Consider the following 14,594-nt stretch of genomic DNA (forward strand, 5'->3'; position numbering starts at 1 on the left):
ATTTGACCAGGGCATGGGTCCAGCCCAGATGCTGGTTAAAGTGGACCTGGTGGGGGTCCAGGTGGCTGGTGTAGGGCCTCATGAGCCAGGTAGGCAGCGCCCCTGATGAGCAGGGGTGAAATGGCCATGGTGCCCAGCTGCAGGTCCAGCAGCCCTAGCATGAAGTGCCTGTTCTCCATGAGTCCTGCCATGCTGGAGTTCCTGAAGACATGGATGTCATGTGCACTGCCTGCCCAGCCAGAGCTCATGTGCATGAACATGCTCCAGTGGTCCATGACAGCCTGCAGGACCATGGAGTGGAGTCCCCTGTGGCTATAATAAGAGTGGTCTCTGTAGGGTGGGCAGGTGACTGGTATGTGGGTCTTGTCCAGGGCCCTGATGCACTGCAGGAACCCCAGTGCAGAGAACCCTGGACCATCATCTCAGGATCACGGACACAGAAGGCAATGTCTTCCAGAATATCCTGGAGGGTGCTGCTTACCTCCAGGGTGGCCTCCCTGGCAGTGGCCTTGCCCACACCAAACAGGTGGCCCACATACAGGAGGCAGGTAGGCATGGCCAGCTTAAGCAACACCAAGACCAGATGGAAGTTGGAAGGAAGGGCCTGGCATGTGCCAGTGTCCTAGTGCTCCAGATGGGGCTAGAGCTGGTTGAGCAGGTTCCCAAGGGTGGCCCAGGTGAGCTTGAAGGCATCCACACTGCTTGTTGTTCCACTTCTGCTGGACAAGGTGCTGCCACCATTGCTGGCTGGACTGGTGGGCCCAGAAGCAGCAGGGCTGGAGGCCCAAGAAGGCAACAGCAGCCTTGGTGATGGCCTCATGGAGCCCCTCATTGGCATCCCTGGTGCTGGCAGGTGTGCAGTGATCCTGGGAGGGCACTGGGAGGTAGGCAGAAGGTGGTTGGGTGTGGGGGAGCTGGGCAGAGCAAATGTCAGTTGCCAGTCAGCCCAGTGAGTCCACAAGGTGATTGCAGCAGCCAGTAGGATCCCGGAATGGTACTTGTTGCTGCCACGGCCTGGGGCTAGGACAGCCACAGCACAGGGAGGCAGGGTGGGCACAGACAAAGCTGTGACATGCTGCCTCTGCACTTCCCACGCTGCTCCTGAGGACAGGAAGAGGCTGCAATTTACTGCCTACTCTCTGCACATATAGACACCTAATCAAAATTACTTACTGCACAGTATCTTATTGCACAGTCAATCTAGGCTGGAGTAAATGCACATGTAGATGCGCACTCTTAATGAAAGTTATTCAGGGCTAGTCTTGCCATCCAGAGCCTATATAAAAAGTATTTAAAGAATACATCTGAATACCACTTTTTCTCACATACAATATACATCTCCCCTGCCAAAATCAGCACATTGGGGTGATTATATTAAGTGCAGAATCTGCTTTGATTTCTGCTTCACAGTACAGCATCTGTTGTATTCAGGCAGGTGAAGGACTCAATTGACTTAATGGCTCGTTGTTCTTCACTCCACAGTCATTCCTGATTGTCTCTCCTTTTTAATGGTCTTGATGTTTCACTAATCAAGATAACCTTTCTTAGGGCAATTTTTCTGTCTCCTTACTGCTCCTGGTTTTTGTCCTCCTATTTCACACCCTTTGAGACTCTTTAGTTCTTTCTAAAATCATAGATCTACCCATGGAAACAAATCTTCAATAGCAGCTATGGGTTAATCTTTAGTTAAGCAAGAAAGGGAGGGTAAGTCTGCTGAAGATTAGACTCTGTCTCTGTTTTATGTGGCCATAACTTTGGAAAAATCATTTTAAAATTCATTCTGCCTTTAAAAACAAGATACATATTATATTCTATAGTATTTTGTATAGTAGAAAATATGATAGTTTATTAAATGTGACTATTTCTATACCATATTCTTCTGAGATAATCTCTCTCTGTGACAGGGACCAAGAGCTTTTAATAAGATTGCAGTCAGGTCTTAAATGCAATGACACTTAGTTTGACCTTGCAGATGCTACTTGGAAAGCCCTAGAAGGACATAACACTGGCCTACACTTAAGTAGAGTAAAGATAAGGAAATGAGGTTCAGGAAAGGGAGTGTAATAACTGTATATAAGTGAGTCTACAGCCCAATTATATTTGTATGAATATTGTATTTGTGAAACACATTAATCAGCTTCAGCATAATTGCACATTAGAGCAACATAAACTGATTGTTGAAATAAATTTTAGATGACCATTTTGACAGCTAAGGAAACACAATGGAATCAATAATGAGATCAATCCTATGAAGCAATAAGTGCTTCCTTTCAATGGCTGTATTAAGTCTGTTTGAGTACAAGGGGCCAATATTTTGTGTTAAGGAATGTAACATACTAAACTAGTAAATGTTTCAACATGAATATGGAATATAGATCTACTATAGCAAATATATCATCCAAATAAAGAATAAAAAGCTGTAGAACATCTAATTTTGGAATTGTGAAAACTAAAGAAAAAGAGATATATAAATAAAATTTTGAAGTGAACTTTAAGTAATTCTACTAACTGTTCTGTTGGATTGTAAACCTCTAATTTCTTTGTCAGAAAACCGTTCTTTATAATTATTGTAAACCAAGTGTTAATCTAATTGCTCTTCATTTTGAAAATGTGATTTATTTTAGTAAATTTACCTGTCATTGGAAGGTTGGGGTGATTTCTTTACACTAACTCATCAAACTTAGAACTGCCATGTTTCAGTAAAACAGAACAACAAATAAATAAATCCAGACAGATCTATTAAGAGTTCATAAAATATCATCACTATGCAATATCTCTAATCAGTGCTTAATATTACCATTTTTCTTTTTGTTTTGAAAAGTAAACTCAACTGTCAAGCCTGTATAATTATCCTTTCCACTGCCTGCAATTTCCATACCTGAGACTTCATTAAGTAACACAGTAGCATGTTTTCAAAGGTATTTTCACTTTTTATGAGCTTCTGATTTCATAATAAGAGAAAACCTGGGGAGCCTGCACCAGTGGTGATTACTTGTTAAAATACACTGAGCTGGTGGAAAGCTATCACGGACTATAAGTACCCTGAAGCAAAACTGTTTAAGAGTCAGTAGAGATATTAGTTATCAAAAAGAGTGAAAGAATGATTTAGTTGTTAGGGTTTAGCTTATGACTCAGAAGACCAGGATGAAATTATGTGCTCTGCAAAGGGCTTCCTCCTATCATCCCCTTGGGTAAGTCATTTGCAGTGACATAACTTTAAATATTGACACTCCAGGTTAGTGTTTCTTAACCTGTGGTACACATATACCCAGGGGCATATGAGACACAGGCAGACAGTATGTGGGTGCAGCATTTTGAGTTTGACCTGGCCCCCCACCCAGCAGGTTGGATCCGTCTTTGTTTGTTTGGGCTGGAAGTTCTGGCCGCTGACCCTATTGTGTCCCATTCTGAATACTTTGCAGCCTCGCAGGGAGAAAGGCCGCTGCTAGGGGAAACCTGCTGCGGGCTCCCATCCAGCAGGTAGATTCTCCTCCCCCCTGAAACCAACAGTGAACTTCTGTTTGTTCTGGGGGATTGTTGCAACTCAGAACAGTTCATGCAAAGTGTTCTCAGTCATAGCAGGGAGCTGCACTTCTGTCTGCACCCTCTGTCTCATGCCCAAGTTTGACTGGGATCCTCAAACTAAACATGCTCGCATAAGTCCTTGGAGGATTTTGATCCTTGAGGTATCAAGTCTGCTCCAATGCATTCTAATCAGAACACTTTGGAGCATATATAAAAGTGTCCTTTAAAACCTAAGCCCTCAGATTATCTAAGTGTCAAATCACGATCCATAAAACAAGGATAAGAACACTTTCATACTAAGCAGGGGTATTGCATGGGTAAACATGTTAAAGACCGTGAGGCACTTAGATACTATGGAGAAGTATCAGAAATAATTTCCATAATAGGTAACAAACAAAATAGAATATAAAGATTATGTTTCCTAAAAACTCAGTATAAGGGTAGAAGAAATTATATCATTCAAAGTAATGCGGTATCATATCACTTAATACTTTCTTTCTCAGCTTGTCACAGCAAGAATCAGCATTTGTATTTTCATGAGACAGATGCAATTTAAAGTTGAGCTGATTAAAGTTAATAAAGAATGACATATTTCTAGTTAATTTTATTCCAAGTCATAAGAAAATGAAAGCTAAAGGCTCCTAATGACAGTTCAGTGAATGTGTGTGTTCAGAGTTTTCATTAAAAAATGAAAGATCTCTGCCCCAACTGCAGGCAGACTTATGTGGCCAATCCCTTCTATGTGTGTGAAAGCCAAATGCTATCAGTGACATGAAAGTGAAAAGGTCAGAGACCTCTGGATAGCCGGTGGTCAACCCCACCTGCACTGCCCTCATGCTGCTCTCTTGCAGTTATGTCTGGTACCATGTAAACCAGTACAACCTGTTCAATGGTCAGGTTGCCAAGAACTAAACTGGCACCCCCATCTGGGGTAGCCTGAGTGAGGAAGTTGTGTGGACACCAGCAGGTCCCATCAAAAGATAGGTTAAAACAAGACACATTAAAATACAGATGAGCTCCCTATGAACCAATGGCTATCCATACCTGGAGAGGAGATGGGAGTCACCAAGTCACTTTGCCTGAAGAATCACCAATGATGTACAGCATCTAAGGTGCTCCAACAGTTGCAGTGGCCTCTGGACTGATTTGATTAATTGTACACTTAGTCAATTTTTGGATGATAGCAAATTGGATAAAGTGAAAGGCACTTCTAAGGTCAGGGATAGGCTCCAGAATTACCTGGATAGACTGGAGAAACAGTCTTGAATCAATCAACTGACATTCAACAAGTGCAAATGCAAAGTCTTTCACTTGGGACACACTAATTGCATGAACATAATAGACTGGTGAATAATTGACTGGACTTCAGTACTACAGAAAAGGACCTGAGGGTTACAGCAAGTCAGAAGCCAAATATGAGTCAACAGTGTGCTCTTGTTGCAAAAAAGGCCAACAGCATACTTGGTTGTACTAATGAGAGTTTCTGCTGCAGATCAAAGTGATTTTTCTTCTCTGTTTGCCACTGGTGAGGCCTCACCTGGAGTACTATGTCCAGTTCTGGACTCCACACTTCAAGAAGGATGAGGACAAACTGGGAAGAGTTCAGCAGAAAGTGACAAAAATTATTAGGGACCTGTGCGACAAAATTTACAAGGAAAGGCTGAAACAACTAGCAATATTTAATCTGTAGAAGACAAGACTGAGGGGAAGTCTGGTGAGAGTCTTCATATAGATTTTCATAGATTTCATAGACAGTGTTGGAAGGGACCTTGTAAAATCATTAGGTCCAGCCCCCTGCCCAAGGGGCAGGAAATCAGCTTAGGTCAAAGGATTCCAGCAAGATAAACATCCAAGTGTTTCTTGAAAATGTCCAGAGTAGGTGCTTGCACCACCTCTGGGGGGAGTTTGTTCCAGGCCTCAGGGCTCAGACAGGAAAGCGAAAGAAGTTTTTCCTTATGTCCAGGCTAAAACAGTCTTGCAGGAGTTTGTGACTGTTGGACCTTGTCACACCCTGGGGTGCTCTGGTGAACAGGTGTTCCCCCAGATCCTGATGCAGACCCCTTTTGTACTTATAGGCTGCCACCAAGTCACCCCTAAGCCTACGCTTCTTCAGGCTGAAGAATCCCATAGCTTGCAGCCTCTTTTCATAAGGCCTGTTCTCTTCCCCTCTGAACATCCATGTGGCTTTCCTCTGGACTCTTTCAAGCTTCTCCGTGGCCTTCCTAAATTGTGGAGCCCAGATTTGGATGCAGTACTCCAGCTGCGGCCTCACCAAGGCCGAGTACAGCAGGAGGATGACATCCTGGGTCTTGCTTGAGACGCATCAGTAGCTGCAAGCCAGAGTTTTGTTTGCTTTGCCAGATGTGGTATTGCACTGGTGGCTCATATTCATCTTGTGGTCAATCATGACCCCCAAGTCTCTTTTGGTCATGGTGCTAGCAAATGTAGCATTGCTGAGCCTGTAAGTGTGATGTGGGATTTTATTCCCGAGGTGGAGCATCTTGCATTTCGCCATATTGAATGCCACCAGGTTTTCATCCACCCACCTAGCAAGCCTATCGAGGTTGGTCTGAATCACCAGCCTATCCTCAAGTGTGGAGACTCTTCCCCAAAATTTGGTGTCATAAATGAACTTCACCAGTCTGCTTAGTGACACCAGTGAAGACATTAAAGAATACAGGTCTGAGAATGGAGCCTTGGGGGACACCACTAGTCATTGAGTGCCATGTGGATTTGGTTCCATCAACTACTACTCTCTGGGTCTGACTTCAGAGCCAGTTCCCCAGCCATCGGACTGTGGAGTAGTCGATGCTGCAGTTGCCCACTTTTTCCATGAGGACATCATGGGACATCAGGTCAAAGGCTTTTCTGAAATCTAAATATATATCAACCTCTTCTCCCTTGTGCAGGTGATGTATTTCCTGGTCATAGAAGACAATGAGGTTGGTCAGGCAAGACCTGCCCACAACAAACCCGTGCTGGCTATCCCTCAGAATGTTGCCTTCTGTTAGCCTGTCAAGAATGGTTTCTTTGATAATTTTTTCCAACATCTTTCCAGGGATTGAGGTCAAACTGATTGGCCTGTAGTTTCTTGGGTCTTCTTTCCTCCCTTTCTTGAAGATGGGCACCACATTAGCCCTCTTAACAATCTTCAGGTACTTCACCTGAGCACCATGAGTTATCAAATATCCTTGCCAGTGGCTGCACTATGATGTCATCCAGTTCCTTTAGCACTCTTGGGTGCAATCTATCCAGACCAGCTCATTTCTGGGGGTTAAGCCTCTCAAGATGCTCCTACATAAGATCCATGGCAATGGTGGGCATATATTCATCATCACCCCAGTCATCCAGCATCATGTTAGGCAGGGTGGTCCCTTTGGGCTGATGAAAAACTGATGGAAAGTAATCATTAAGCAGTTTGGCTTTTTCTTGGGTGTTGGTAGTTAGCTGCCCCAGCTAGTTTAGCAGGGGTCCAAGCTTGCCCTTGTTTTTCTTTTGACTCCCCACATATCTGAAGAAAGACTTTTTATAGTCCTTGATTCATGTAGCCTGATGGAGTTCAGTTGCAGCCTTGGTTTTTCTAGTTTCCTCCCTGCAGGTGTGGACCAGTGCAGTATACTCCTCCTTGGTGGTATTTCCTGTCCTCCATCCATTATACGCCTCTCTTTTTAGATGTAGGAGGTCCATGAGTTTCCTGTTGAGCTAAGGGGGTTGTTGAGCCCTTTTACCACCTTTCCTACAGGTTGGGATGGACTTCCCTTGTGCATCTAGGATTGCTTCCTTAAGGAGCAACCACTTATCATGAACTCCCCTTCCTGTGAAATCATGGTCTCTCAGGGCCTTAAGAACAAACCTCCTGAGCTTATGATAGTCATCTTTCTTGAAGTCAAGGACGACTTCATTGCTGGCTGACTTGCCAGCTTTGCAATGGATAATGAAAGTGATCAACTTGTGGTCACTGTCACCGAGCTTCCCTTCGATTCTTAGCTTATTGATTAGATCATCCCCTTTGGCCAGTACCAGGTTCAACAGCTCCTTGCCTCTTGTTGGCCCATAAACTTCTTGGGACAGATAGAGCTCATCCACACATGTAAGGAAGCTTTGTGACTGATCGGATTTGGCCAACCACTCATCCCACGCAATGTCCAGGTATTTCAAGTCTCCCATGACAACCATGCACTGAGAACGTGAAATCTCAGCCAGTTCCCTGGAGAATTCCTGGTCAAGTACTTGTTCCTGGTTTGGAGGTCTGTAGAAGACTCCAACCATTGTATCCCCTTCACTATGTTCCCCTCATATTCTAACCCAACAGGTCTCCAGTCATCCTCCTTGTGTGCTAATCTCAGTTTGTAGGGATGTGTAGCTCTCCTTCACATAGAGAGCTACATCCCTGCCCCTTTTTTTGGCACAGTATCTCCTGTCTGGGATATCTCCATTTGTACCAATAGTCCAGTCACAGGAGGAGTCCCACCAGGTCTCTTTGATCCCTATGAGATCATAGTAGTTTCCGTTTAGCAGAAGGACCAGTTCCTGCTGTTTATTCCCCAAACTCCTAGCATTAGTGTACAGGCACACAAGAGTGCCGTTGGAGGCCCTCGCCTTCCTTGTACTCATGAAGAAGCTCTGTTCCTGGGCTGGGGTAGGAATGGGTTTCCTTGAGTATCCTAACATGCTACTTTTGTGGTTGATGCTTAGTGAGCATCACTTCATATAGATGAATGATGATTTTAGAGAAGTTGGAGATGGGCTTTTTCTCTGGCTGTAGGGGTCAGGACTAGAAACAATGTCCTCAAGCTGCAGTAGAGAACATTTAAGTTAAAGAAAGAGAAGGAACTTTCTGACTATGACAGTGGTCAAACATTGGAAAAGGCTACTTAGAAAGGCTGTGGAATATCCAACCCTGGACATGTTCAAGAGCAAATTGGACATACACATGGCTGGGATGATTTAGTCAGGGAGAATTCCTTCCAGCCCTACTTTTCTAAGATCCTATGAACTAAGATTTGCTTGGTGTTGGTGGCATTGCACTTCCTTTTTTATAATAGGTTTGTAGGTACTGTAATGACCCAAGAAGCCTAGTATGGTTTAAACCCATGTCTTCCATTCCCACAAAGGGGAAGCACCAGGCTAAGCTCCAGGCTATAGAAAAAGTACCAAATTAAATTAGGTGTTAATTGTTTTTGTGCTGCTGGTGCAAGGTTTGTGCAGGGGTTTTCTGAATCCCCTTTGTAGAGGCTCATCTAAATTGTCCTAAGTTCCATTTAGGTGTTCCAATTCTTTGATCTATCCAAAACTTACTGTGTCTACCTCACACAGTATTACACAATGTCATTCTACTATGTAAGGTAACTGTTGCAAGTTAGTTATTAGTCATTCAGGATTTTTTTTAAATAGATGTGTGTTAATTGTTGTATCACACAGTAAATCAAAAATGTTAGTATCAGTGACCATTGCTTGTTTCATTATGTAACCAGCATGAGTCAGAATTTCAATGATCCAAAACTAGTTTAAGTAAATAATTAAAATGAAAAGAAACAAACCTCCAACATCTGCCTCAGGGACTACATTATCACAGACACTATGCAAAACATCCTGCATTTTTTCAGCCTTCATTTCAGTAAACCTGGGGGGTAGAATGAACTAATTTATTTACCATTTACCTTTGTGTGCTGTTTGCTACTCACCACATCTGAGATACTTCTATCTCTAGAGAGTAAGTTTATTTATCCTCACAGCAGTGATACCACAAAAATAGGATTCTACTCAGATTTTCTCAGACTCTTCTGCACTTTACAAGCAGGTTAAGTTTGAAGAAACATATTTTTTTAGTGGATGGGCAACTGGTTCTGAAAAAAAATGGCTTTGATTTTGCTTCTCTGATTTCCAGAGAAGTCAGAAAAATAGGCTTATAAACTCAGAAGCTTTCTCACACCAGGACAATGTTTTTATTTAAATTTCTTATGTAAAGCAGCTTCAATATTTTTAGATTCTGTATAAAATTATTCTATTTCCTGAATTTAACTGTAATGTGTTAGTTGCACTAGAGTAAAAACACTGCTTTGCGCAGTGGCAGTATCGTAGTTGCACTAGAGTATTTATAGAGTCTAGCATATACCTAGTAGAGTGCTTCCGAGAATTAGTTATAATTTTGACCACATCTCAAAAGATGGTATTATGAAGCCTTCCATCCACAAATAAGGCCACTGTTGGGATTCACACATGAGAACAACATCATCTCCTCATCATACCATAATAAATATTTACAAGGAAAAGAAAGATTAGAAAGTGTGTGTACTTCTAGAAAATCACAGCTGAAAATGAGAAGAGCTGGGGTCAGCTTTTCTCTACAGGCTGCTATCAAATGTTTTCTAAGTTTGTTAAGAGCAGCTATAGCACAGGTCTTCCTGCTTAATCCTCCCAGGAATTATATTTGTAAAAGGACCTGATTACTTTGCTATCTATGGCTAGAAGCAGAACTGATAAAAAACACAAATATGTATAACCTTGGAAATTCCAACTTTTTTAAGGAAAAAAAGAGGTTGTTCTGAATCAGAACAGAATCTTGAAAATTAGAAGTCATGACAAAGAAACATTTTGAAATTGTTATATTCAGAAATCTTGAGCTATTTTAATTCAGTAATGATGAAATACGCTGTATAAATAATATTAGTGTATAAAATATGACATTTATATGCACACACAAAGAGTCTCTATATGCAAAGAGACTCTTTGTGTAAACACACATACCCAGACTATACATATATGTATACACACATGCGTATAGTAACATTACATTTTTACTTTAATTGATAGCCAGTATTTTGGGAATCTGATTTTTCCCCCCTTGGTGCTATTTATTTTGTTTTTAAGAAGTGTACATACATTGAACTTTTTTTCTCTCAACACAGTACTTTAAACAACAGCAGACAGTTTGCTCATGGCTCCAAATGTGCCTTTCTTGCCAGTCCTCTACCACAGGGAGCTTTGCTAGTGATAACTTTCCAGGCCAGTTTCACATCTGATTCTCTTACTGTCTGCTGTTTATTTTGCTTCCTCTAGTTTTTTTTTTTTCTTTTCTCATTCTAACACATATAGCCCACCCTCACCCCACATGCTCCCATGCCCACTTCAGTAGTGCACATAGCCAGTCCCCCCCACCCTGCCCCCTGGATCCATCCCATTCCCCACCTGAGCTCTGTGGCCACCCATTCTGGCCTTGGGCCCCAAGTCCCATGCACTGTCTGAGCTGGGCAGCAGTCCCAGCCCGAACTCCAGCCCAACTCCCTCGCTCCCCCTCTGTGGAGGTCTCAATCCCCCTCCCCCCACCCTGGCTTACCTGTGGGAACTGCTCTCCAGGCTGCTGGTGTATGTTTGCATGTGTACACATGCACATGGTGCTCCCTGATGATCACCCTCTTCCTGCTCCATGGGTGACTGGTACCCTCTTAGTCGGTGGGGGGCACGTGTCGGAGGGGGGTGTCCCCATGGCCAATTTCACTATGCCCAATCACTGCAACCACTTCCAGGAGTGGCTGCAGCCACTTCTGGGAATGACTGCAGTGATTGGCTGGCACTTGCCAGGGGGGCACCGGCACTCCCATCTGCCCCCCCCCCGCCCATCACCTAAGCGGCGAGTGCAGCCAGTCAGAGGGTGCATCCCCTATGAGTTGCTACTGTCCCTAGCCCCTTGCAGGCTGGAACTCTACCACCCTCCTAGGGAAAACCCACCATTTTCCATGTTTTTCTCCTTACAATGAGACAATCCAGGGTTTTTCCTTAAAATGATAAAATCTTGGTTTTACTGTGGCAAACTGAAAACCCGGATACCTGCTCATCAGCCATCTTTGGCCACTCAGATTAGCCAGTCATGGAAGACAATCATCCTTGACTGCAATGGGCTGCTGAAGAAGACAGTGGAGAGGGATTTGTGTGTGTGTGTGTGTGTGTGTGTGTGTGTGTGTGTGTCTATATGCCACATGCAAAACGCATGCAGGAGAAGGTGACAAACTCTCTTTAGTTTCTCAATAAGAATTTTTTTGGCTCTCCCTTTAAAGTTTGTCAGTTCCTTCAGTTTCATCCAATGCTTTTCAAGTGCACACAATTGACTATTTTTTATTACTCAGTTTAGCTACTATAGTTGTCTCTACAAAGGTTCAACCTCCATGTTGTCCATCTGCTGTCCATCATGCTGTACACCACAACCTTTTCCAAAGTTAATGCTACTACACCCTTGTGTAAAAACTTGTGTAAAAACTGATGTAGAATGATCAAATCTATTAGTTTTCCTGTTGCACATAAGGCAATAATCTCCTGAGCCTAAGAGAATGAATAGAGTTGGATGGTTTCACACTCACAAATTGCTTTCAGCATCAGTTGGGAGAGGAAAAGAAAGAGATGCTGAAAACCAACAGCCAGTTATGGCTCCCAGGTATCTTCCCCAAATCTGGAAGCTACTATAATCTGTGACAGTTTGTGTAGATTCCACAAAGTCCATCCATCAACTGAGGAAGTCACAGCATTTTGAACTTCAGCCACTTCCCTTTCCTGCCTTCAGCTTGACATCTTCTGTGACACTGAGGTCAGAGAGATATGAGCCCTATTTAGCTTTATACCCCAGTTTTGATGATAAACCCCTTTGTCTCTTCCCTGTTCCCTATCCTAAGGGAAAAAACAGCATGTGCAGACAAAGCCACCCTGACTTCCATAATGCAAGGAACAAACACATACCCTAAACCTGCTTCAAACTGCATAATTTGTACAATTAAACTCTTCTAATCATAGCACTGGACAAAGTAGATGGTTGCCTATGAAAATGCATACCTCTCTGGACCACTTAGTCTCCAACATCCCCTAGCCTACCTTTAGCCTGACTTCAGACAAACAAGGTTAAATACCTCTATATTCTGTTCTTTGTGTGATATCATCTGACAGATAAACATTAATTTATTATGCCCTAGGTCACATGCAACAATTGTCCTAGACGAATTCCCAAAAATTCACCAGAAAAAGAATATTTTTGAAAAAGTCTAGCTATGTTCAGGATGACATCATAATCTAAATGAGTTGTGCTCAACGTTTTGGTCCTATGGCCTAGATGAGTGATGTGGTGCTAGTCCATGTGCTAGATCCACAAGTTTGGAGTCCAGATCAGACCCCATATGCCTGCACTGCCTAAATTGGGCCCTGCATTCCCAGATGCCACTTCATGCTACCTGGATCAGGATGCCACCTTGCTGTGCCCAGATTGGGCGTCTCAGCCTGGATCCTACCTTGCACCACCCAAATCAGGCCCCATGTACCTAGATCCAGATTGCACCACCCAGATAAGGCCCTTCATGCCCTGATCGTGCCTTGTGCCCAGTCCTGATTCATGCATGTGATCTAGCAGGGCCATGCTATCTTGCCTACAGGGCTTTTCATGGTTTTGGAAACTTAGGAGTAGGGGAGTGGCAATTAATGCTGCCACCACTCCCCCACTGCCAAAGTTTTGAACCCATGGGGAGCCCTGTGGGCCAGATGTCACAGCTCTGTGGGTCAATCTGGCTCACAAGTGAGGGGCTGAGTATCCCTGATATAAAAGCTTTAAGTATTTTATCCTAAAATTGGAGAATTTTATGCAATGTAAAAAAACCAAGGCAGTTCTAAGCTGAAAAGGCAAAAAAGTTATCTTAGAATGTAGTCGCTAAGAAAAATCTATTTTATTAGAGCTGAAAAACACAGAAGATAACTGTTGATTGGCCACCTGAAGGAGACAAGTAGTGTTCAAATCTTTTCATGAAACAGTCTAAAACATTTCCTTATCTTAATCCTTTCTAATTATTTGTCAAACTGTTTTGGTCCACTTTCACCCCTCCATTTTCTCATTCACATTTATTCAAACTGTATGCACTGCTACAATAAAACCGTCAATTTTCATGCTTTTTTTAAAGCAAGCTATTGATTCAAAGTAACGCAATATAATTTATGCAGCTTCTCACCTCTGTGTGTCCAGTTCAAAACTGAATGTGCTTGGCAGAATGCCATTTGATGGCTTATGTGGAAATCAACATGTTGGTTGCTTTATTTTCATAAACCATAATCCAGAACTACAGTCAAAATCTTTTCAGGCCATCACATCATTTTGGTTACTCAGACACCCTTCTATCATTATTACTTAAGGTTTCCTGTACATTAGGGGAGCTGTAATAAATCAGTCCTGTGTCTTTCAAGGCTATGTTGTTCAGTTGTGGATGTCTGAGTTAATTTGTAAATCAAGCGCATACATTCAAGACTATGAAGTCCAAGTAGCATTTTTTTCCCCTTAAGAAAGCAGGAAGCAACTCTCATAGGCAAAGTAAAGTTTTAGTCATATTCCACCTACATGGGCAAACCAATTAGAATTTTTAAAACAGTTTAAATAATGAGAGTTTTTATATGTATATAAAAACAATTTACTTGATTTTTCCAGTGTTATTTTTGCAACATGGAAAGGGGCCTATAGCTCATATTAAATTCATAGCTTAGACAGTAATGTATTAATAGTATTTCAGGTCCCTATCAATATCAGGGCTCCCCTGGGTCCGATGCTGTACAAACATTTTAAGAAACAGAACCTGCTTTTAATAATTTACAATCCATATTGAAATAAATTGTGACAAGCAATAATTATTGAAAGATGTCAGGAGAAGGACTGGGCATAATAATGGTAACACAGAGATGATAGGTGCATATTATTTTTGGGTATTTACATCAGATTTCTTTTAAAAGTTAAATAAGAAATAATAAACATAATAGGTCTTTGCCTTATGCCTACTACAGTTACTTCCAGTGAATGCATGTCCAAAATACTTTTATCTGTTGGCAGAGATGGGCTCGTGTATACTTAAAACACTATGAACACAGTTTTTATTGCCAAATTAGGGGAGAGATTCTCAGCTGAACACAACTTTGTTTAGCATTAACCTCAGCAATGCAACAATGGCCTCATATCATCTTTTTGTTCTGTGATCTTGATACAATCTTGAAAATTGGACTTATGATGATTAGAGCAGCCTCAGGTTTTCATGTTTGTAGAGTGTAGGGAGAGCGGT

The 14,594-nt window shown here is 42.4% G+C and overlaps 1 protein-coding gene across 1 annotated transcript in view; it reads right to left on the reverse strand.

The window, feature by feature from the left end:
* Window positions 1-14,594, reverse strand: part of CSMD1 (CUB and Sushi multiple domains 1) — a 2,292,800-nt gene that overhangs the window by 143,770 nt on the left and 2,134,436 nt on the right. The window lies entirely within an intron of this gene.

This window comes from Alligator mississippiensis, chromosome 1 (genome assembly GCF_030867095.1).
Source record: "Alligator mississippiensis isolate rAllMis1 chromosome 1, rAllMis1, whole genome shotgun sequence".
Taxonomy (NCBI): domain Eukaryota; kingdom Metazoa; phylum Chordata; order Crocodylia; family Alligatoridae; genus Alligator; species Alligator mississippiensis.